Raw genomic sequence first — 25,098 nt, 5'->3', positions numbered from 1 at the left:
TTTCTGTTCACTTTAAAGATACACATTTTTCCAGATTAATTTTTTTATGTTCCTTTTTCACTAAGTTTAATAATAATCACAAGCATACAAAACTCTAATGGCATCGGACTTATGGGAAGAAGGCAGCAAGTTTCGGGCTTTCTTATTTTAAACTTACTAGAGAACGGCTGAGTGATTTTTTTTCATCGTAACATACCTTTTTACTTCCACCAAGCCTTTTGGATAGTCTCATTAGTGTTACTGACCTTTTAGAACAAACCGGATGGGAATCAATGTCAGACCGTAAATTTAAAACTGGACTAAAACTATTATGTAAATTCAAGAGAATTCTATTTTCCGACAAAGTTAGCCATATAGCACGAATGCCAACATACGAGTACAACTCGTACAACGGTAGATCAGATCATGAAAATAAAATACGAGAGATAGACTGCAGAATAGATTTTGATTTTTCTCGATCAATAACAGATTATAATGGCAGCGTTAGGACTTCAAAATAGGTTAGTTTACTGATAGCGTAGCTTACTAACTTATGTATTCCTAAATTCATGTTTCTGAATTTTAGTAGAATTATTATTCTTTTTCATAGGCAGATTGCCTTCATAAATAGGAAATAGATTAATTCTATAGCTCGTGTGTCATATGTAGCGTACAAGTTGCGTAATGAATGCTCGAGGAGATAAATTTTAATCCTATGCCGCAAGTTGAAGTTCACCCTGCTGTCAAACACCCTTGTAGGTGGCTTGCAGGTTTATATCTACATCTACATAATACCCTGCGAGCCACCTCTAGGGTGTTTGGCAGGGGGTGATCAATCACCAGCATGCAGCATGCATTTGGACTCCCACATGCACACCACACCGTCCAAAAAACGTCCCGTATACTAACAAACTATACTACTATATGCTGTATATGTAGATGTAGGATACGCACGTTTTTTCATTGAAGTCCAATGTTCCAATCGAGTCAGCAGTTGACCCAGAATAGCGTCTCTTTGGCAACGATAAGGGGCGGCCTCAGTTGAGTTACGTTTTCCCCAACCTTCATGCACGCTCAGCGCTATCTTGCAGTAAACAAGTCAAGGTCAAACCAGGCTACATCGCAAACAAAGGATCGTGGCCTCCCACAGGGAAGTGAAAGGCGAGGAGTAAGTTTGCAAGATTAGGAACCACTTCCAGGAGGCCAAAATGGGCTTCTAGTTCTATTTCAAAGTACTCCAGGTGGGGTAGGGTTATGAAGGGGTGGAGCGGGAAAACAACATTGCTTAAGGACCCCAAATGTATCCCGGCGGCCTAGTACTTCAGGTTGTGTCCTATTCCTCAATTTTCATCGGATATTGCTCTATCAACCACTACAAATGCGCCAAGAGGAGTTGATTCGATATGCTCATGAATATGGTCGATTGCATAAAACGTTGAGGTCGCTCATGAGCACAAAATGGAAAACAATTACTTTTTCAAGTCGATAAAAAGTATCATTTACAGAGGTTAAAAAAAAACTTAGGGCTATTTAGACCAAGCTTTAGATCACAAAGTGTTTGCGTCCGAATATCCAATCACTCTTCAGGAACATAAACACTTTAATGTGGAATAAGGGCGTGTGCTAAACTCTAAACGCCGCGACGAGTGCTCGCGGGCCACAGACACGGTCCTAAGACCCTCACGGTCTAGTGTCCCCGCCCCTTTTCGAGCTAGAGTCGAGGAAGTAATTTTCCAAAGGAAAAACCGGCAGAGTGAATTATGGCACAAGCATCTCTAATTTAGTAAAGGGTATATTAAGCCTCAATCACACGATCACTTTTTCCATCCCTTCCGACCGATGGCTTCAGCGATCGCTCCAATGATGGCGGAAAAAAATAACCGTTTAACGGGACCATTTTTCGCGATGGCTCGAGGGATGGCGATCACATCCCTTTCTCCATCACTCGGCACGTCCCTTTTTCCGTCTCTAAAACCACCGCTGGCGCTCTCCTTCAGCCAATCATAACGCACGGCCGCTAATAGCGACTATAACGCAACTCTTGTCTTTGAATTGAATGACAGTTATAAATAGGGAAAGTGACGGAATAAGCGATAGAAAATAGGACGGTGGGAATGACCATCGGATTAAGAAAATGATAGGTCGAGAGATTATTTATTTGATCCCTGAAAAGCCTTTGCTGAGGCTATCACTCAGAGGAATGGAAAAAAAATGATCGCGTGATTTAGGATTTAGTGCCCTCTTCTTTTTTAAGTTTTCCCCAGAATACATGCTCAAAATTATATACTTCTACTGGGATAATGCACAAAGTCACCGTTAAAATCACTGAAAATAATTCTTAGCTAAATAGTTCTGGCCTATTTGGCTCTAACAATAAGTAATTTTTTTTACCTCAAAATCATTCCTTCATCGATTTAAAAAAGTTAATTGTTGTCGCATTAGTGCTCTTGAGCAACCTCTAACAAGAGTGTCGGTAAACCGGGTGTTAGATTTTGATCAAAACTCACGTGCAGACAGTGATCCGAATGATTATCACAAATCACCCCTAATATTAGCTTACATATGCAATAGTTTAAACAAAAAGGCCTTTAAAAATTTCTACAGGTGGTAGTAGTCCTTGCTCTTCCCACATTTTAAAGTTGGGAAGGTCTTGTGGCTAAAGCACTGACGTTTTAAATGTTAAAGAATCGACCTGATTTTTTAAGCACATCGATTATCTTCCTACAGCGCATTTTTCGAGATAAAATTTGAAAATCCGAGAAAAAAATAACCCTTACAATACAGTACATTATATCTTTTCCTAAAAACTACGCTAAATGTTCGGACGATTGCAACGCGATTTGGAGAGAAGCCCCCCATGTATCTGAATTTCCATCACTTTTTTCATCAGATTTGAACTCAAAACTAGAATTCGCAGTTACGGTGACAGAGATTATAGAATCGGCATCCTGAATCTGATGTCCTTCTAGTTTGTCTTTATTTAATGGCTGATCTATTCATTTATATTTCCAAACCAGAGGCAACAAATACAACATCTTGCAACAACAGATCAGATTACAAAAAAATGTAATAATGCATGAGAAGTGCAGCACTGGCACTTCTATAAAACATGTTACTCATTCCTATATTATAACTTTGCAGCTATGAAGTATAATGGTAGCACACGATCATTAGAAGCGCAAGAGCGAATGCGTATAGTCTCTTCAGAAAACATAATTACTTAAAATAAAACTCAAAATACCCTGAGTTACATATGAAATTATCAAATACAGTGAAAATATTTAACAAAAAACAAAGAAATATAAGAAGACTAACAATAAGACTAATGATGGATACTTCCTTCGGAATGCCTATATTTATCTTCATTGTTTGAACTTTCAGTAAAAACATTTATTTCTCTGCATGCGATAATATTTTCGGTAAATATGATAAATTTCTGCACATGATAAATAAAAATCAACACTATCTTAAAGGGCGTCTAACATCTCATTTTTTAATTTTTTTCCATATCTAGGGACGATTTGATGTTGACAAGAACATGATATGTACGAACTAAAGCCAAAATAATAGGAAAATAATGCATAACTGGAAGGGTTAATTGTTCTCAATTTTTTACCGTTGCGCATAAATAAATATCGTGATAAGACGGAGAAGGTGAAAAAATATTGCAAAATCTATCTTCATAGTGGATAAAATGTGGATTTAAATTTAAATTATCTTCCAGAGATACAGCTAAAATTAACAAAAAACGAGAAAATGAAATTTCCCCGTCCACTGTTAAGAACACAATACAAGTGGGCAATAACATAACAGAGATTAATTAGTCAAAAGAGCCTATATGAGGATGAGGCAATTTTGTTAATTGCTCCATTAAGCTGGTAAAAAGGAAAAGCGGAATGGAATGGAGACTCAGCTTTTAAGAAAAATAAACACACCTGATGAAAAGTCAACTAAAATTATGCCCGCTATTCGTCATCGATATTGCTCCTCGCGGTTCTAATCAGTGAAGGCTTTTCAGAAAAATGGAAGGAGGAAATCATAGGCTTTACTTCTGAAATAATAAAACTGTTCGTGGTCGATAAGAGACTCATATCGAAAGAAAAAAGGTAATTAAGCAGGAAAGAGGGAACAAGACAAAATGAAAACTATGGCCCTGAAGCTAAACATAAGCCCATTTCATTCTGAAAGATCATCAAAACGGGAGTTAATTACAACATGCAACGTTGAAATTGATTGATATGAGAATTCAACGCTGTGAAGGTGATGTATATTTCTCAGAAAACTTTTACATGGAGACTCAAATAAGCGAAAGAAGGCGATGACAACATTCATGCTACCTAAGCTATTTCGTAGGTAACACGTCTTCCATTTTCCCAAGCTACAAATGCGTGACTTTTCTAATGCAAATTAAAGAGCAAAAAAACACCCCAATTATTACAAGATATCACAAAAATTTTATAGGATACAGTATTATGTTATATTACATTATGATATATTTTATTGGATTATATTACAACAATCTTCATTATCAGATTATTTCTATATATTAGGGTTTTAATTTCATTCATTCCAACAGACAAGATAATGTACACTGTATCAAGACAAATTCAAGTGATCTACCACTTTTGAAATATGGCCGAATTTTTATTACCAATGGATATTAGAAAATAAACAGTAATACGAGCCTACAACTCGTACATACATATTTTTAGCAGAATAAAGCCAACAGGCAACAATTACTGGTTTTTTTTTACTGATAATTCATCTTTTGATCCCTCGTGCAGCGGTCCATCGATTTATTCTAGCCACTGGCCGGCGATTGCAAAAACTGTTCACCAAATAAACCTAGATAAAATCTTCGACCAATGAATATAGCTCCGCGCACAGTGACTCAATGAATGGCGAACTTGACCTCACTCCTGAATTCGTAACCGCAGTGAATTGGAACTTTTCCAACCAGCTACCACGCCATGATGGTTCGTCCCTTTAAGTATTTTGACCTACAAATATAGAAACCATAATGTTTCAATCAATCTTCTAAGCCAGAAAAGAAATGAAACAGATATATAACAAAAGATAAAGAACAAATTCTTTTATTCAAGAAATTATCGTTGATATTGGAAATTAGAGTATTATCATATACTTTAAACTCTGAAAATTTTTATTTTTTACTACTTGAATTTAAGTTCCATCAACTGTACTTCAATAATATCTATCACTTATACAAATTATCTTTCCAACGCTCACATTTGCACGATACGTCTCATTTGTTTTACAAGAACTTGATTCACGAAATTCGTAGCGAAAGAGTTTGTTTAACAGCAGCAAAACTTTCAGACGATGAAGAATAATCCGATCAAATCATAAAAACAATGCCTCAATATATTGTCTTTATAAAATTTAGGACTGAAGTAAGACCTGGTGTAGGGGGTAAACGAATAATTTTAGATCCATAATCATGAATAATTCTCAATCTGATAAAATCAAATTTTCTAAGTACAACACGAACCACGTAGAACGAATCATTGCTACTTAACCTCTAGCATAGCGATTCTCAGTGCACGTTATTGATCAGTGTGCAGTGCACATTGTTCGTAAAAATTCTTGATAATTCTTGATAATTTTATGCTTTGTGTATCACATTCATGTAATCATATTTATGCAGGTACAAAATGTATAAAATCATGAAGGTATAAAATATATCAAAGCGTTGGCCAAAAATATTTGCATTTAGTTCTTGAAGACCTAAACTCCAAGACACTAAACAACGTTAAAAATTGAGGTAACCAGAAAGAGAAAAAAATCGGTGGAGGCTGGGTACAATACTTGCCTGCCAAATCGAAGGACGGGTTCTGGTTCTGCCTGAGTCCCATTAAAGGGCATGGATGGGGGTGACATTCGATTTTTACTCGCTGAACCCCCAGATGAAAAGGCATAACAGAGTTTTCGGGGTGATGCATAGACTTTAAAAAATAAATAATTAATGCAGACACAATTACTTATCTATTGAAATGAAGTTTTATAAACAAGCAATCGATCACGCTTGAAGTATGCCGTTACTATTTAAAAGTCGAAATGCAGAAAAAAACCTTGAATAACTATTATAGTTCCATCCTATTTTGACTTTCATTTTCCTATGCTGAGAAATAATTTTTACTCTTAACAATAAATTACAACCTTCTAAGGAAGAAAGATGCAAATTTCGTAAAAGCCAATGAATATTGAAGACTTATTGATATGAAATATAAAATGACGGACTTTCAGCAGTCATGGCTATCAATATTTACTTAACTACAATTCTAATACTTAACTACTTATCTTGCATATTCATCTTTTAGACTGAAATGTGAACGGCAAAGCACACAATCAGTAATTATATAATCTGAGGAATATGATGAGTTATTTTTTACAATGGGATAGAAATGGTTACACATATCAATTGTTATAATTTACATAAACGTAGTCGAATACAAGAAAAAGCTAATGGTTGATTTCAGTCACCCAATATAAATTAGTAACTCGCACAATAACGAATAGCTGAAAAAAACTGAAGCTTTCGAAAGTTATGTTGAAGCAAGTAGGCTGGTAACCTATGTGAACAGTACGAATTGAGGGCATAAACATATGCTAATGGAAAGCAAGCAGTATATCGCAACGGAAAAAAACGCTATGATTGATATAGACACTTATACCGACAGAATACCTTCACGGAAATGGAAATATGAAGAGAGGGAAAACATGAAATACGCTTAAGGGGTTGCAATGAGAGATAAAATCAAGCATAAAAATTGCCTTGGATGCGCTCTGGAAGTATCTAAATTTGTGTAATAAATTTTAAATGCAAACGATTTGATTGCCAACTTTTACCTCACCACGGATGTCAACTGTTTTTACTTTAAATATTTTGTTCAATAATTCTACACCAAAACGCAAAATTAACACACAGTTCCTCTATACACACATTCACTTTGTAGGACTTCACTTTTTCAGCATTTTTCAGGGTCGGAAACAATAGTACCCAAAACAAACATCACTTCGAATTAATTTAAAATTGGAAAAATCAACAAAGAGTACGCGACATTGGCTTCAAAAGCTAGTTTGACCGAAAACAAGCAAATGATTAACTACACAGGGCACACACAAAGTTTCCGGTTCGGACGGGAAAACACCTACCCTTGCGGAGGACGAATGGTCGCTTTCAACCCCTAGGAGTTAAATTGAATTGCAAGCGCGGACAACTAAGGCCCAACTCAATTACTGAGCAAGGCCGGATCTTCACCACGAATAAATGAATCACAATTTTGACGCTGGCACGAGCTTGCCATTTCGCAACCGGCGGCAAGCCCAACTTTCTCATGACTCTCTTACTTTTGCAAGTTCCAGCCGCCAAATTGGTCTATTACAATATTTTTCCACCAGGAATTCGCGGAATATATTGAGCGAAGCCACATGCGAGTAGCACGCCGAACTTAACGCAAAGATAATGATAATAGTATAAAACATTATAAGGAAATATAGAGATTGAGGAGTTTCTCTAAACGATTATATGAACCAGAACTTTAATGACACTTGTAACTCATGAAAAGTGGCCGGAAACTTTTTAAAGTTTTCATTTCCAAGTTATGAGAAAATTGAATGACTTTGTTTACGTTATAACTTATCTTCCACATCCTTATTACCACGGAATTATTTATTGAATCGTCTATCAGGTCAGATAGACTATCGATAGATAGTATATCTGACCTGACTATAGATATGCGGAGACCTGTTCTACGGAGTAAAAACCTGATTATGGTGCCTAAAGTTTGATTGAAACATAATCAGGAATACAACAATTTTGTGATCGCAGGATCCAACATGTGCAGCTGGGGTGAAACTACGAAAAACAAAAGCTGACATGCCCAGATGGCGCACGAAAACTACAGCATAATCAGATACTTTACAGATAATTCATTGCTTGGAAAATAGGCAATTGTCTGACAATAAACATAGCACCGGCAAACCTTTTATGAATTTCATAATTTCATTTTTACAATCATGGCACTGAAGTTACAAGATATGGCTTCATTATAGGAATTAAAAGTCGAAAATATTCATCTAATAACCTCCAACTACAATATACGACAAACGCACCTCATGCATTTACACATACGACTACATTGCTGATATTAAATAAAACTTGAACGAAACATCCACGGGCAGAGACAGGGAAGCCAAGTGTGTTAGTGTAGTGAAGAGTTTGACTAAAAACCAAAAATTCCGAATTCAGATCGCGAATGAAGAGTTAGGTCATCCGTAAACAAAATATCATCAGGTTCGAAGTCTTATAGGAAAAAAATCTAAACCCCTCACTTAAACGTGTAAAATTTACTAGATCAGCCCGGGTGGAAACATGTAAACTACTACTACTAGTTACTAGGTAAGAAATGAGGGCTACGATATAAACAATGAAACTTAAAAACCCCCAACGAGAAAATGGAAAAAACAGCGACGTTAGACATGGGAAAAACACTGTAAGAATTTATTGGAAAAAAAAGATTTGCTGGCAAAAAAAAAGAAACCCACTAGAAGCCACAAGGATTGAAAACCCATTTGCAAACAAAACAATTGGCACAAAAGTTGCCAAACATGGCTATTTGCTACTTCATCTCCCGCAGCTAAAGGCGAACTTATGCAATTATAAACGTCATAACATAGCGGGCATTAAAAAAATAAAAAAAATCTATAATAGCATCGCGACAAAGTTGCTCAAGCGAAAATCAATCTTTAGCCAGAGGCATGGGCGGTTTCTTTCGTAACATATATTTAAATGACGTATGCAAGAGCATAAGTTCCCCTTGAGTTCTGTTGGATATATTAGTGAATGACCGCATCTTTCCTATGACCTTCGCACGGGCCAAGTATGGTAACTTCGGTGACAAAGTGTTTTGTTAATGGGTAATGCAGGTAACAAGAGACAGAAATACACAAATGCCCATGAACATGAATTTTTTAAAATAAATTACCTAGCTATAAAAATGTTGGCCCTGAATTTACACGATTAGGTTACATATACAGCTACATGGCACCCATAAACGTCGCTTCAATAAGCGTGATGATGAAGAAATAAGGATACGTGCTTCAAGCTGTCAGAGAATTTAAAAAATACGCCGATGTTATAAGAAAGTTGACAGCCTGAGTTCGAGCTATCATTATAGTGTGCATACCGTCAGTTGGCGCACGGGCCCGCGAAGTACCTGAGCCGCGAGCAAAGGAGGGGAAGAAAGGACCGACAAAAAAACTGTATGGGACCGGCACAGGTAGCTGGCGGGTCCGTTCGCCCGTCCCTTTCCCACCCCCGACGAAGGAAACTAGCACCTCTAATAAAATTATTAACTTTTTTTACTTTATCATAATATGTTAATCCAAATAGCATATTTCTAAAGTACTAAAAAAGCTAAGGAGAATGATGTAAACCACGAAGTGCTCCGATCATAAGTAACGAAATTTAAAACAAAAAATACAGTATAACGGCTAAAAAAATAACTTCTGAGAAAAAAGTATTAGAGGTGCTAGTTGCCTTCGTCAGGGGGAGGAAAGGGACGGGCGAACGGACCCTGTGTCGGCCCCATACAGTTTTTTTGTCGGTCCTTTCCTCCCCTCCTTTGCTCGCAGCTCAGGTACTTCGCAGGCCCGTGCGCCATCTTACGGTATACACACAATAATTAAAGTCCTTAAAATTTTAGAGGGAAATTCCTACATCTATCCGTTCGGCAAACCTTTTTCGCTATTTTTGCGATTCTATTTGATTCGGCCTTGAAAATATAGCGGGGTTCAAAGATGGCGCTCCCTGCGTTGGTGTGAAAGATATCTATTCTTAACTGCTCTAACAATCTAAGCCTTACACGTGGCCTCCGAGTTTCCAGCGGCCCCCAACCTCATGAGGGTAAAACACGTGTAATTCGGCTTGGGTTGGGAAAAAAATGCATCTGTTTCCTTTTTTGCCTCTCACGGTTGCAATGAATTTACAAAACTGCATGTTCTTATTCACGAAACAACGCTGTAGTGATTAAAAACGAACTTTTAATAACACCGCCACGGGCTAGGTATGTAGACGGGAGAAGGCTCCGAAAATTTTTACCTAATGGACAATGGCAGCGATTTAGCCGCTTAAAACACGAGTAACCCAGGGGCACATATTCTCCGAGAGAGAACCCGATTCTTGTATCCACAATGCAAAAATATATATACCTGCGGAATACAATTTAGTCTAAATTTAAATAGGTAAACATTTTATTAGAAATATCTTCAGAATTTTCTAGTAGGTGAGGCATTAGGTTTATATATATACGATTAGATTACTAGTGCATTTATTAATCGAAAAATGCATCACATTTTTTTCGACAGTATAAATAAAATGCCATTAGAGGCCAAAATCTTAAAATTTGAAAAAAATAGGCTGGATCAAATTCCAGTGGAGACCAATCAATATTAACTACGGCCATTTTAGTAGAAAAAAAATGATCGCTTTAACTTTCAGCATTAAATAAAGGACATTTAAATCCTATTTTCACGGAATGTATGGATTTAACATGCATGAGATTTGACGGTAAATTGCAACCCGCATACCAATCAAGCTCTCGCGGAGGAAAATTTGTCAATACGTGCCTGCCACGGGCCATGATGAATGTGTCAACGAAAAGGATTGCAACGCGCCAAAGTCAGGCCCCCAAGCTGGAAGGCGGGAAATGCTGGTGAGAAGACTAATTGAGATACGTGAAACCGATTACATAACGAGAAGCTTTGAAAAAAAAACGCTTCGGTGAAATACGATGGTTTGCTGGCGGCAAAAATCAAGAGCGGCAAAACTTACTCTAACGCAGCTGTTCCCAAACTGGGGGTCGCGACCCCCAGGGGGGTCGCGGGCCGTTCGGAAAGGGGTCGCGAGATGTGCGAATAATAAAGTGAACTATGTACTTAAACTTAGACAACCATTTTTAGGGGGTCGCGGCTAAAACGTATGGGCTAAAATGGGTCGCAGAAAGAAAAAGTTTGGGAACCGCTGCGTCTAACGGATCGAAATAAATGTACTCGAATGGATTATTGAATTTTAAATAAATTACCTTACCATAAATATTTTGATCCTGAATTCATACGAATAGCCTATAGAATATAACTGATATTATTTGTTTTGAATTTCTTTTTCACGCAAGGGGTGCATGAAATAAATTCATTTGTATTAAAAAATTTTACATCAATTTTTCTACAAATTTTACTTGAATATTGTCTATTCCCTAATTTTCATTGTATTTTGTATAAGTTTACGAAACCTCTACATATTAGATGAGTCATACCTATAAAGGAGCTGATTTTCTTAAACGCTATTAATGACATAAAATGCACCTACTGAAGATCATTCCGTTTTTTAATGATAATAATAATAATTTGTATTTACTCGATAAATTCTCACATTATTTACGCACAAATAATTCGGAGCCTTAGGCACCCTCAAAGGTACAAGAACCGGTATAAGACTGCCTTCCGTAAAGAAATACATGCAATTGTTGTCACCCAAAAACTAAAATTATCCCATAATATATATGTATACAAATGTAAGGACCATTTATCTACGCCAGTTTGTGAACAAAGGAAGAATACAATCGTCTTTTTCTACAGCAAATCCAGCTATATTACATAAATACTTAATCAATCACTGAATGGCAACCCTGCCATTGGAGAACTTCTGGGATGCCTAATTTCACTTTTTTCTTATGTATTCTAGAGATTTTTTTTGGGAGTGAAATAAATATCTTTCGTCTTTTGACATCACATTAGTTCAGAAAATCAGGTGGCGTAACTTTACGGAGACGGCCGCAAGCACACGCCACGTACAAATATTCTGCTGAAGAAAAATTAAGGAAAGTCATTATCCTGGTTCAGTAGACTTGTTCCAATGTAAATTTTCACTGATTTTAGTTTTAATTCTTGCATAGGCTTCCGCAGTGAGTTTTAGAAGCTACAGGTGTTTCCGGATTTCCAACGCGTTGATATATGCTTGATGACGACAGTTTTTCCGGAAATCCCGCCAGAATCTTCTTACAGCCTTAAATAATTGAATGATTGACTTAAAAGAATTGAATAATCAACCTGAAGATGATGGCGCGATTACCGACGAAACTGCCGTCATCAAACATTAAATGACACCGTGAAAAACCTGAAACCATGAAAACGTGTTACCAGTGACGTCAAGGCAAAGATGCCAGTGCCGGAACGTACTTTCCTTGACTTCTTTAGTAGTGAAATATTAATGTGTGTTTTTTATTGCAAGTTATTTTATTACATTTTTTGTTTTGGTTACGAATGAATATATTAGAATTTTTTTAGCAATAAAATTGATAAAAGTTTTATTTCACTATTACGTCTTTCGTTAATCAGTGCCGGAAAGGCGTCCGGCGCCATGACACCCCTGCGTGATACTCGAAATTTTGGCATGAGTGTCACACGACTCGGCTTGAGAAACAAATTTTCAAAAAGCATATCTCCTCTAATATAGTTTACCTTACACAGCCACAAAGGAGCCCTAAAACTACACTTGCTTGTAGACGCGATTAAGCTACAGAGATTATAAAAAAACCTTTAATGACAGAGCCACGTGCAAAGATGAACGTGTTGAGCTTTGAGCATTGCACCCGACCAAAGTCATCCCCCTTCGCTGGAAGATAGGGCGATACGTCAAAGGTCACCCTTCGACACAGACGGTTTACGTGCCAAGTTAGCGTGCTGGTTTAGATGATCACGGGTGCTCGCCCGGCCTCATTTGAGGAGTGTTTAGTGCGTGACCTCGTTAACGCCCTGGATGAGATAGATCCAATTATTGAAGGAAGTAAATTGCGTCTCACTAATTTTCAGCGTCAGCGGCGGACTCTCTAAGCGCTCAGCCGACACAGCGTAACGCTTAAGCTCCTTCGCTTGCAACAATATTTCGCGGGCATCTCAGAGGTAAGAAGGGGAAATCTGTACCTACAGCATCGCGGTTGAATTCACTTGCAAGGGAGTGCAGCGGTAAAGAGTTCTATGTCATAAAACTCAGACCAAGGCAAGACAAGTATTCCTGAAAGTAAGGTGCCGAGTCATTTCCTCGCCACGTGTAGATTCTAAAAGAAGATTGGTAAAAGTAATGTTCATTTCACCTTAACAAAAGTCAACTACAGGTCGTGCGATTCCCCCAAATTATAAGGAAGAATATGGGTACAACCAGAGGATACCCAGTGTTGGAATACCCATTATGTGATATAAACAGGATCTGGCGCTTGAACATATTATTCTCTCTTTCACTCAGCGATTACAGATCATTTTCATTTATACTTTAGTGTGCACACAAATTACTTAATTGGCCACATTACTCTCTACAAATTAATTCCATTTACATTACATATTTTTAAGGACACAGGTTCGCTAAAGCGCGACTGAAGAAAAATACTTTTATCATATTTTATTTGAAACAATTTTTGCCGTTATAATTGGCATCCATCCAGGTTGAAAATTAAAAATAGAATATACAGAGAATTTGAGTAATTCAAATTATGGCTTGGCAACAAGCAAATACCGATCCAGCAGAGTCCAATAAGCTTAAATACACTTGCTTCCAAAATATCTCAAGAAATGCCGTTAGGCTGTAAGAAAGAATAAAAAAAGAAAAAAGTTTTTTTTTGTTACTATGCCTGTCTTTCATCACCTATCTGAGTAATGTCATAGGTTGTGCAATTTATAATTATTGCAGCTGGTTCGAGAAATCGTGACCCCTTCTCACATATATTAGCACTTTTAACATTAACATTAAAACATCAGGTATTATGGCCGTACCCACAGCCACGGTGCCACTGACCAGTAGCATTATTTTCCTTGGTTCCGAAGCAATTTTCTCGGAAGTCTTTCTGTATGCATTTAGATGTAAACAAATTAATATCATGATGTTGGGCAATGGAGTTAAGCTGGCTATGTTCGGGCTTCATACAACTGTCACTGATGAACTTAATTGTTGAAACTCTTAGTTTCTTTAGTAATTGCTCACCACTGGAAATGCGAAACAGCCAATTGTTATTAAATGACAATGAACTGCCCTGGAATAAATCATTTAGATATTGGACTGCCATACCTAACAGGCCCCCATTATCAACATACTGTAGGAATATTAACCAGACAAAAAGAGCAGTCTCAAGGTGGAAGCTAGTGAAGTCTATAGCTCGTAAATTATGTAGAATTTTTAGATGTCTAAGGAATTTCAATTCAATAACGTCACAGAATATCAGCTCCTAAATTGAATGCATCGTGGAAACAATCTGCGGAAAAAGTACTTGTTTTAATACCTGTTCGCGAACAAACCTACTTATTCGAAACCATCGTCGATGATATTCGATTTTGATAACGCTATGCTACTCCTTGACAATAAAAGCAACGTTTTCTCTTTTCTTTATTCATTCCCATATTTCGTTATTCGATAATGACATTTTAGGTTACTGTAATTTTAAAATATTATATTATATGGGTATTCCATTTTCACAAGGGAGAGCATTTTTCCAGCAATCGAGAGAGATTCTCTGTTTTAAGAGCAATCCGTGCAAGGTGGGAGTTCAAAGCCACACTCCAGTTAATTTTGATATGACGGAAGGAACGGCAGTGGTGGACCAAGGGATAGAGCATTAGGGTATTAATTGAAGGGTCTCAGGTTCAAATCCCAGTCAAAATAATGGATCGTGATTACACTTACAAATATTATTTTCAAAAGGTCAAAGTATGTACGAAATCGTTACAGGCATCGTGGTGGAAATGCGATACATCCACGATAAAATATAACCCGAGAATAAATTATCATTTTTTGTTTATATTTTACCATTGATATATATTCTCATAGGTAAAAGTATCTCAGCTCGAAAATTGACTACAGCGTGGGAATTCTCAGCGAAAAAATTTTCAGCACCGGTAAAAAAAGGCAGGTTCCGGGTTCTGTAGCGTTAAATCTTTCCGTTTTGGGGTAAAATCTTTTCGCACACTGCCGTGGAGACTATTAAGAACTGAAAGCGTCGTACACCGATCCTCACAAGTCAACTCACTGGTTTTACCAGTGGCATCGCGTTACCAGGGGCCCGCTGCTTGCTCCCCCAGAGGATTCAGGGGGGGGGGGGGCCCTTTGAGGGAGGGCAAGTGGATATCGCATGACTCGGCTCGCGTATCAAACCATGGCTCCCGCAAAATTCTCAACACTCCCTTCAGAGTTCGCCGCTCTCGGATCCTCCCTTTCCAAGCTACACGTGAGGGTTGATTGGCCCAATAGGGGAGCAAGGGAATGAGGCTGTGAATCAGGGAGTGGAAGGGGAATCTCTCATGGGAAGACGACAACGCTAATTCTCCAGCCAGATGTTTCAGCATCCTCGTTCAAAAGCCACAGCTGGCAGTGCCTGTTAAATGTACTATCGCTTTCAATAATATGCATACACCCACGAGTACCACTGCCACTTCCCCTGCTTATATCCTCCCACTCAGTGAATGAATCTGCGTAGAAATAAATGTGTGAACGTAGATAGAGTCATTATTTCAATAAATTTAGTCATATGAAAAATCAGTATTAACTTTTCTTTTAGTCATCTATTTCTTTTACCCAGATATTGAGAATGATTCTTTTACAAAATGAAAAAAGTATACATTCTTCATATTCGTACCCAGCCAAAACCACCACAACAACTCCGCAAGGTATAAATATACTTCGATAAGGAGCCAAGTATTCGTGACTCATGAACTGTGACTCAAAATATGAATCTAATATAGAAAAAAGCCTCGCCACGGAGTCCAAAAGAAAACACTCAGACAGCCCAAACTATAAGTGGACGACAGTATCCTAAGTTCATCTCATCCGCTGCGGCTTTGGCCCCTTAACTTTGACTCCCATTTCGCTAGCCCGGCCGCATCCGAGTTCGTCCTCGTTGGCGACCCGAAGGCAAAGGATTCAGCTTGCCTTGAATGCCAACCCAAGTTTTCACCGACCCGACCCCATCCATAAAATGGGACTCGTGAGTGTCTGCATATTAATGAAAGCGATAGTACCCACTAGCGTCCACGGGGAGGTTAAAAACCGCGCTAGATGGATGAGGATTTGGTAATTGGCGAAAGGGGAGGAAAAGAATTGGATATACAGCTAGAGTGAATGGGAATTGGTCTAATTGGAGATTGAGTAAGGAAGTTTCGGGAGGCAGGATGGGCTGGTCTGAAGATCGGAAATATTTTCGAGGGTATTAATACGTTTTCGCCATCTTTGCTAGCTGATGCCCGATAATCACCCTCTTTAAAGGCCTGTTTACACGATACATTAACGAGTAAAAATTAATGTCTGTTTACATGGACTGAAACGGAACATGTAAGAATGCATGAACTAAATTAGAAGAGATTCTATTTTTCGTTCATGTATTCGCACAAGTTGGGTGGTTGAACGGTAAATTTTCGTGTTCACTCACGCGTTCATAGATTTAGACGATTAATCTTACGGGTTAATGTACCATGTAAACAGGCCTTAAGATGTACCTTTGATTGTATCACACGCCCCACCATTCTTGTGTGGGCGTTTTTCTCCAACGGGTGTTTCGCTGGAGGATATCACTGCCTTATCCTCATGTTTTTTACCGCAAGCAGGAATATTTTTCACAAAAACTTCGACATATACAAGTAAAATTTTAACCTTTCATACTTAATATCTTCTTTATGTGGTTTGGCATTTCATAAATAGTGAATGTTTTTATAATATATTTTTCTATTGTAAATTTTTAATTAACTTTACATATATGTTTACCATGACGCTAACGAGGGGTTATGTGGAAGAGGGGTGTTTTTAGTCTCAACCTCGCCCGAATAAAGACATCTATCTATCTATACCTACCAAATGGAGTGCCCAAATACAATTGGAAATGGCTGAGGAATAACTTCAACGGTGATATGTTTCAAATGGAAACGACAATGGTAATGTATGAGTTAATAAATGCATTTATTTGAATATTAGTTCGTAGCATAGGAGAGGATACCAAGATTTAAATAAGAAACCATAGGTTGAAGAAATGAAAGAGTTGTTCCACCTCGGAAGCCTAGTAACCAGCTATGGACGAAGCAAGGAAGAAATCCTCAATTAAATGGCTGAAGTGAAGAGAAAATACCACATAAACATGAATCAACAAACATATTAGAATACAAGCATAGTAGTAAGGAAACCGTTCCTCAGACGCTACTACATCTGAAGCATGTTTCTAAATGGAACTGGGCCATGGACGATGTAAGTAGCTGAGAAGTTAAGCGTGTAAGCATTGGAATGAGAGGATAACGAAGAAAATTGACGTTAAAATGTAATGACCGACCGATCAAGCAATTCAGATGCCTTATAAGAGAAGGGAGAGAAGTGTTCTATATCCCTAGGAACGAGACGGAAAAATTTGATCGGCAGCATCACGAGGCAAAATGGTCTGATGACAATCGTCGACGGAAAATTGGATGTAAAATGATATAATGCTCTGAATGAAATCTATAGGTTTAGATAATATAGATGAAAAGGAATATATGAAAACACTAACTGACGGGAAGGTGGATTGGAGAGCTCCAGCGAAGCACCCGTCATACTGTTGACTAACAATAATGATAGTGATATCTTAGTACTAAAATCACGTTCTCCACCACAGCAATAGAATTACGGTTGGTTAAATTCCACATTTACTCCCAGTATACAATTTCCAAATATGACGCATGACCTCTTTAATAATAAAAGTGCTGCGAACATGCTGTCTATTTTCAAACATGATTAATAAAAAAAAATCTCAACCCATAAAATCATCTCAGTCGGAATAGATAGTACCCTTATGAACTGGGTTTATGATTGTTTTGAAATCCATAAATATTAAACGCACCGCTATTGAGTACTAGCACATTAATAAAAATTCATGGCTTCTTGAAAATACTGTCAAATAAATACTTCCAAACATTTATTCGATACCTCAGAAAGCTCTCAATCAAAGTCAACAAAATCATTTATTTTATTTTCACATAAAAAATGTGTCTAAGCATAAGTATTTGATATTTTACATTTCTTATCCATTTTTATCAATTTTGTCGATATAGAGAGGATTTCTAATTTATTATACATTTATTATGAAATCAATCTCTCAAATGTTCGGCATTTCGATCATTATACGAATTATAGTATTTCATTCCTTAAAAGACTTCGACCAGAAAGAATCGATAAAATATACCTCAAGTAATAGAGGCTCAAAATTAGTTCGATAACGCATAGAACTGATATTTAGAGCACAGTTATTCTGGCTAATGGAATCATTAAACAAATTAAAAAAAATACTTCTTACAATGTCCATAGGATCAATGCTATCCACACAGAAACACTTGCAATGCAAGAGCACCTTCAGATATTAAAAGATGTCATTTCTCATGGTTATTTTGTTAGCCACATTGGCTCGCCCAACATAAGCATATTTTGCGCATTTTACAAGGGTATAACTGCTTTGGGATTCCTTGTTACGTCAATTAACTCATGCGTCAAAGCCTTACAAAACCGCCAATGCCTCGGTCCAAAAATAAGTTTAACGACCGTTTGTGAAACTGAAAATTGCATCGGTTTTCGATCGAGTGGTAAAGCTATACCCGACCGTGAAGGGAAATCTAGTGACACGACTAGAATGCGGTTACAATATTACTGAACACATTCGCTCCTTTCCGGTTTCTAACGAACGTTAATTTTGATAATCGTCCTCTTGGCGATGTTTCCAAAATGCCAATGTGGAAAATGGTTCACACAATGGTAATGCGGATAGGATAGAGCTGCAAATTGAAATACATTTTTATTACGCCTCAATACGAAAACATTGCCGTCTCAAAATCGGTTTTAGATATTGCCATTTCATGAATTACATTCCAAAAATACATGTAAAGAAGAACAGAAATAACGGACCCTGAAAAACATAATTAATTACAGCAATTAATCAAACGTCAAAATGTAACAACCATCAGCGAGGTATATGCTATAATTTTATTGCACTGAATTATTCATAAACTCAATAAAACCACGTACGTTTGTCAGAACCCATATTAATACAAGAGAAGAGAAATCTTAATAATCGCTAGTAATGCTATCTAGATAGATAGTGGGCCGTCTTAATATGACACCTTAATACCGTTCGAACTATTAATTTCAGGAACAGTTCCAACAATTGCTGGTTCGTTTTATATTTTACTCAGTATTTTCTACAATGAAAAAGTTTGAATTTGTCATATGCATAATATTTTACTGTATCTACCTAAATGTACCTAGATAAATCACATAAGTAACGAAACTGAAAACTATAAAAAGAAATTAAAAAATATACAAAGAAATAGGAATAAATTACCCGGTCGATCGAGGGTGATGCGTTCTCCACAGTATTGCTTTAAAAACAGAAACCATTGTGGAAACCGTTTTTTGTACCTTTGTGGGAATGAACGAAGTCCCCTTTTTATTCGTGAGATTCCTATTTAAAATAGGTCACCCTAGCATAACCACACAATCCAATTTTTGCGATGAGTCCAACCTTGCTCAAATGCAAGGAAACCGCTTTGGTTGGTATGGTTTTGTTTCTCCCAAACGATGTGTAACAATCAACTGGTAACCATTAACAAACGTTCGACTGAACTTCCGAGGAGAAATAACTGACCCATTTCAGCGTTTCCGCTTGAATCCCGCATTAGTCGTGCGCATGTAATGGGATGCGTAAGGCTATGAAAGACAACTCCAGCAGCACTTCGACCTATTTTTCAAACCTTTGGTGCTGAACCAAGCAGTTTTTATCACCAACATCCTTGACGAGCTCATTTCATTCAGCCATTTGAAGAAGAGGTCAATTACTGGGAAGCAGGTGCCACTTTCATGTTAACGCCAAAACTGCTTCTCTAAGTCCTCAGGACTCAGGAAGTGGCGTTTTAACGGTAATTGAACGAATCTACGCATGCCACGTGCAACATGCTTCTTTATAATGGGTTCAATCGATTCAGGCATGATTTAGTAAAAGTTTAGCATATTAAAATAAAAAGGTAGCTTCTATTATCCACAATTATTGTAATGCTTATAAGTGAGGGTTCGGCACATAAAGCCATCATCTGATGGCAGGAGATGGCTATTACACCAGATGATAGCCCTGTGAGCCAAAACGTGTCGTGCGCATAAAAATAATTGTGGAAAAGCGCAATTACCTTTAATTTCAATATGGTTATGTTGTTTTGTAAAATTTGAGAGAGCAATTTCTCATATGAACACTGGTAATATGATTTAATTAAGAGGTGTCCTCTATCGGTAGCCGTGTGTAGTTTTGAATTATGGTATGTGTTTAGTTACCGATAGTGTACTCATGTGATGCGAAGGTGTCCACCATTTTGTGCGTTTAAGTGAGTGGAATATAAAAGGTATAAGAAATAGTTTTAACACTTTTTATTTTCAACCTGACCCTTAACAAAAGGTTCTTTATGGCATTAGGGTATGAACGATGAGAGTAGCATAATGCATTTGAACTTAAATGTTACCCAGGAATGATAAAAATGAACTGGATCGAAAATTGAGCGATCAATAAGACCTAAAAATAAAATATTAGCTTATGTAATATCCTAAGAAGAATATAGGAAAATCTTATCGGCCTCATTATAAGACATAATGGTATATTGAAGAAAACCATCATAGGGAAAGCGAGCAAAAAGTATAACAAAGTAATTTCTCAAACGTGTGGACCAGGTGATAAAGAATGCAGAGGAAAAGAATGACATTAGGCTAAAAAAATGCCCGACAGAAGAATAAAGGGGAGGGTTGCATTAAAATGGTGGCATTGCTCAGTATTATGATGGTTGAAAATTAAATATAGGGGTTCAAACATCGCTGAAATAAGACATAATGAGATAATGCAAGTACTATGAATCTAAAATTAGAAAATAGAGCATTTCGCAGTCTTCTACGTATTTAGCGGTATCATAAAAATGGATACAATGGAAACCCATAAGTTGAATAACATCCTCAGACCCATGAGTCTCTCAGCCGTTTTGTTTATGTTTGAGGCTTCTTACATGATCACGGTGTATGGAAAAATTGTACATAAAATGAAATTTGAAAGAAATATTCATCAAAAAATATTTTACAGAATGGTACACACATGTGCGACTTGGGATATTCCGACAATATTTTTACGCACCACGATAAGGATTGAAAGCTATTGGATTTTGTAATGTTAATAATAATCTTTCGTTTGATACAAAACATTGAAAATTGATGGGAAAAGATAGAAATATCAATTTTACCAGAAGTGTTGATTCGACGCACACTCATCTTGCTTGATGTTGCGTCATCCATCTTGTTTTACAAATGCAAAAAAAAAACACATGTGGAATTTAGTGGCAGAATCGTGTACTATAAGGTACAAAGAAGTGCAGCGGTGGGTTTAAACGACAATTTCACTCATCAATAGAGGATTATAAAAAAAATCATTAAGAAATGAATTGTATTCACTGCCAAAGTAGTGCTAAAGTTGAAACAGGGTGGTTTCCTATCATTTTTTTATTGCCTAAATCGAAAGATTATTACTTCACGCTTTTAGATTTTTTAATGACGATACCTATTTTTTGCGATTAAATGAAAAGTAAAAATTTTAAAGCGAGCGTAAACGCGACGGCTAAGTATGAATGCGGCTGTATATAGCTGCGGATGTATATGAGTACGGCTGGGTAAACCCCGTGTGACGTCATTCTGATTCCCGCTGTCGCAGTATGAGGTGACCTTAGGGCGACGCTCTGAGCGCCGATACGATGCAGGCTGCTAGCAGGTAACAGAGTACCCTGATAACAAGTAGCGCTTGGCTTAAATAAGGATTACTAATACCCTATCAAACGAAGAAAACTTTCCGACCATAGGCAGTTTTAATAGGTGATTATTAAGACATGTTTCCCTGAGCTCTGTGCCTCATGCATGCATTGGTAATCTCAGACCATGTAAAACTCCTATCTATTCGTATAGAAACTAGGTCCCTGTGACGTCACGTGGAGTGGCATCGCATGGGCACCAATATGGCTTTTTTCAAATGAGGTTAAAATTGAACATTAACATTCGTCTAAACTGGAATTTCTAAAACAAAATAATTTGTATATTATGAATACACTAATGGTGGGTAACGAATCGCAATCAATGCCTTTCGTTTTCTTTGATGAAGGAAACTACCCTATTCTGTGGCTTCGCAGTTAAATTTGTCACGTTTTTACGCTCCGGGCTACTCAGTTCAACCATATTAACTCCCCCTTCTCTCTTTTGTCAAGGTATGCTCATCTCCTGTGTTACTCAATAGTTACGACAATAAGCTTCTATTTGATCGGGGAGGTCTTGCCTTCTATATCACGTTTTCTACGCGCAAATGAGTATCCGGTATGTTCATTGAACGTAGTTTCATCAATCACCATTATTATGCATCCGAGACTTAGAGTTATGCATCTCCCATTCCGAGATAAGAGGATATTTATCAGTATGTCATTGTATTCTGGAATTTTAGACCCTCAGATTTTTTTTTAAACAGTAACTACTTCAGTTACGTGGTATTGCACAAAAACCTTTTATGCAAACTACGGTCACGCGGGTTGAACGAAAAAGTAGTAAACTGGATGTGTGATTTTATTTCTTAGGAATCTTAAGTAAAAAGTAGTTATTGACGGAATCAGCTTTGATGTACTTAAATTGGCACTTTGTGTCCCATAGGGAAGCGTAAGCAGCTCCCTTTTGTTCATTATATGCATAAATGATCAAATCTACATTATCTTTCCGGACATAAACTCTTTACCATTTAAAAACAGCCTTAGTGAGTTTTTTAAAATAATTTTTGAAAGGGTCATTTCAGCAGGAACAACAGGTTTAATTAAAATTATTTCGTTAGTTGTGGAAGTGAGTAAATTCTTTCACTATGTAAGCATATATTATTTTTCTTAATTCCAAAAAAGCGCTAGATAAGAGACGTGGTAATTTCTACCGGGAGCCGTAAAACGTGTATCTGCGCTGTGAAACCGCTTTTATGTTTCCCGACGGAGCCGTCTAATTTTTCGGGTCACAAATAAGGCTCCGCTTCTCATCTTGGTGTGAAATTAAGGCGTTGCGGTGTCTTAATAAGACGAGCTTGAGCTCAGGACTGTGAAAAATTCCTTCCTCTCTCTCTCTCCGTCAAATACGTATATTGGACGGGATTCACGATGAAATGACACATTTTGATGTTTGCCGAGTGTAATGATAACCTTCCACTCCATTGATGTGGGCGGCAAACCTTTTCCTTTGAATGGAGACGAATGTTTGTGTAAACTTGAGGGTAAACATAGGCGGGAATGCCGACGGCAGCGAAAATAACGGAGATAGAATCCGTAGCAGTTGATGAGTTCTCCTCATTTTTTAATGTATATCAACTACGGCATCGTGAGCATTCCTCATAATCAAATTAAAAAGGATTGTGGGAGTAGGCTTAAAAATATTTTGTAGCATGGTAAGCCTTTTACCCATTTTAGAAAAAAGAGTTTTCAAAGGAGCATTCTCTACTACCTCGCAGATTTATCGCACACCATAAGCTCAATTTATTCTGTTGGGAATATTGAAGTTGTATAAGATATTCAAGACGACTGCTGGTGTGATGGAATTAATATATTCGTATAGTTGAGATACCATATATCCTTTTTATCAATCAGAATTGCACGGTCAGCATATTTCATTCCTCCAGAGAACTTAATTCTATCAAAGCATGAACTTCGATTTACAATTGAAGCGTTGGCATGGTAAAGGAAGTAAGTCAGAAAAAAATAGAAATTTCGTTTTTTCATGGAGAAGTTAATACATGCACATGCCAATGGCATGCACAAGGTAGAAAGTTGATTGGTGCAATATATCAGTTGCTACGATTGACGAAGTTTGTACACTAGGGCGGATCGCAAAAATCGATTTTTTTCAAATCCATCTGGCCCAATGAAATAAAGTTGTGGGACCGATCAAAAATAAGGCCTGAAAAATTTGAGACCTGTACGTGAACCCCTGACCCTCGCTCAAACGCAATTTAGGGGGGGAGGGTCAAAATTCGAAAAATACAATATTTTATGGTCATTCCCTATTGATTTTGCCGAGTTACTGCCCTTCTAGGACAAATATTTCGTGCATTTTGACGTATCTGCCACCGTTTAGCCACAAAATGCCTAATTTGAGTCCGCGTCCGCGAAGAAAATATTCCAACGCCCACGCAGCGTCGCGGATACCAGGGCCGCAGGCCGATCCCTTCCCCTCCACGCTCGCTTCTCCCCCTCCCACGCCTCTAACACAGCAAAATTCATCCCGCGCATGCTGCTAGGAGGTCGTTTATCTTTGATAATATAAATCAGAAGATGGTAGAAGGTAAAAAGCGATGCGTAGTGAGACGACTTGTTCCTTATTTGGCGCCTCGTCGGCGTTAAACAAATCGATGTTACCAACTTTTAGAGAAGTTATGAAATAATGTTAGACCTGCGCACGCAGGAAAGGAGACTACGGTCTTGAAGACGCCTCTCGAGTGGCTATGAAGGTTTGGGAACTTAGGTTATGCATTTCTATTCCGGTATTGTCCGACAGCTGTGACTAAATTGATGAATAAGGGTGAAGGCCGCCGGTGTACCCTCCCCGATCTTCTCTCGAGCGCCCCAGATGCAACATAATTCACACCAAGTGCGTCTTTCTTTGTTAGTCTTACTAATATTTGATGTATCAGCATCGTCCAGTGAGGAACAATCACGAAGGAATTACTCAATTACCTGCTTTCCAGTCTGTATTTCTTATGTTAGTGTCATTCCTCGTCTTTTGCTGCTGTCAACAAAGTTTTGGTAAATTCTTTCGTGAATCTCTCGTCCGTATGTATAATAAAAGGAATATAGAAATTTAAATTTGAACTTTCATCAATAGATTTTTAAATTCCACAGCGCTAAGCTCAGATATAGCCGAAGGAACCGGAGTCTCTCTCCAATATATCATCAGCCTTTATGTCGATATTAAAATCCAGCAATTAAAAAAATCTCGGATTGGTCGCCAAACGCATCCTTGCAGAA

Source organism: Ischnura elegans, chromosome 8 (assembly GCF_921293095.1).
Source record: "Ischnura elegans chromosome 8, ioIscEleg1.1, whole genome shotgun sequence".
Lineage (NCBI taxonomy): Eukaryota > Metazoa > Arthropoda > Insecta > Odonata > Coenagrionidae > Ischnura > Ischnura elegans.
This window is presented reverse-complemented; position numbering follows the sequence as displayed.